The following is a 1,910-nucleotide window of genomic DNA, read 5'->3' on the forward strand; positions in this document are numbered from 1 at the left end:
AAAAAAAAAAAAAAAACTGTGCATTTGTGCATTTTCTCATTTAACTTCATGACTCTTAGTTGAGGAATTTGAGACCTGGTGGAGAAAGTCATCCTCCAGTATCAACCCACTTGACAGACGCAGGATTTGAACTGAGTCATTCTGTCTCCAGTACAATCTTGTCCGCCATGCACTGTGCCTCCTGACACAGCAGAAACTTATCAGATCTTATCATTGCTAGGCCTTTTGTACCATTTGTTCCTGTGTGTCCTTCTATCCCTTTTGTGCTGGATCTTCATTCTCTTCCTCCAACTCTAATCACCCTTTTATATTGGTTTCACCAGGCACCTGGTGCCCAAAGGGTGAATCAACCCATTTTTACTTCCTCATCTTCAACCCATTTCCCACTTCCTCTCGCAATGATCCTGGCTTCTCTTATAGGACTCAGCTTATGGGACACCTCCTCTAGAAAGCCTTCCGTGATCTCTTTTGCTTTCCAGTCTTGTTAAGTGCCACTTCCTTAAACTCTCATAGCACCAAAAGGCTTCAGTTCTTTTTCTTTTTCGAGACAGAGTTTCGCTCGTTGCCCAGGCTGGAGTGCAATGGCGCAATCTCAGCTCACTGCAATCTCCGCCTCCCGGGTTCAAGCGATTCTCCTGTCTCAGCCTCCGGAGTAGCTGGGATTACAGGCATGCACCACTATGCCCAGCTAATTTTTAATTTATGTGGGTACATAGGTGTACACATATTTGGGGCACATATTTTCATATAGGCATACAATGCATAATAATCACATCAAAGTAAAGGAAGTATCAGTCACCTCAAGCATTTATCCTTTCTCTGTGTTACAACCAATCCAGTTATACCCTTAGTTATTTTAAAGTATGCAATAAATTATTGTTGACCATAGCCACCCTGTTGTGCTATCAAATACCAGGTCTTATTCATTCTTTCCTAACTTTATTCTGGTACTTATTAACCATCCTCACTTCCTCCCTACTCCACCCTACTGCCCTTCCCAGTTTTTGGTAACCATCTTTCTACTCTCTCTCTCCATGATTTCAATTGTTTTCATTTTTAGTTCCGTCTATGTTGTTGCAAATGATAGGATCTCCTTTTTTTATGGCCAAACAGTACCCCATTGTGTATACACACCACATTTTCTTTGTCCATTCATTGTTGATGGACCCCTTAAATTGTTTCCAGATCTTGGCTATTGTGCATAGTACTGTAAATGTGGGAGTGCAGATATCTCTTTGATGGACTGATTTTTTTTTTTTTTCTTTTGGATATATACCTCCGCTGGGATTGCTGGATCATATGGTGGCTCTATTTTTAGTTTTTTGAGGAATCTCCAAACTGTTCTCCATGGTAGTTGTAGTAATTTAACATCCCACCAACAGTGTATGGGGGTTCCCTTTTTTCAGCATCCTTTGCCACCATTTGTCATTGCCTGTCTTTTGGATAAAAGCCATTTTAACTGGGATGAGATGATATCTCATTGTAGTTTTGATTTGCATTTCTTTGATAGTCAGTTATGTTGAGCAGTTTTTCATATACCTGTTTGCCATTTGCCTGTATTCTTTTGAGAAATGTCTATTCAGATCTTTTGCCCATTTTTAAATCGGATTCTTAGATTTTTTCCTATAGAGTTGTTTAAGCTCCTTATATATTCTGGTTATTGACCCCTTGCCAGATGGATGTAAGGGTTCAATTCTGGAAGCAAATGCCTTTCAGACAATGTCATCAAAACTCGATTATCTCTTCCTTACTCCGAACTGTAAAGAGGAATGTCTTTACTCCAGATCCGCTGTCCCCTGGTCCAGCCTGATCTCCAGATTTTCCCTTTAATGGTGTCAAGGATACAAGTGCCATAAGAAGTATTTGGTAGCCTGGGTTAGAGATGTAAAAATGCAGCAGTTATCATAGGC

General features: G+C 40.4%; 1 protein-coding gene across 1 annotated transcript in view; it reads left to right on the top strand.

The window, feature by feature from the left end:
• Nucleotides 1-1,910, top strand: part of ZNF550 (zinc finger protein 550) — a 13,585-nt gene that overhangs the window by 10,033 nt on the left and 1,642 nt on the right. The gene's annotated exons all lie outside the window — the stretch shown is intronic.

This window comes from Colobus angolensis, unplaced genomic scaffold (genome assembly GCF_000951035.1).
Source record: "Colobus angolensis palliatus isolate OR3802 unplaced genomic scaffold, Cang.pa_1.0 Scaffold96, whole genome shotgun sequence".
Classification (NCBI taxonomy): Eukaryota; Metazoa; Chordata; class Mammalia; order Primates; family Cercopithecidae; genus Colobus; species Colobus angolensis.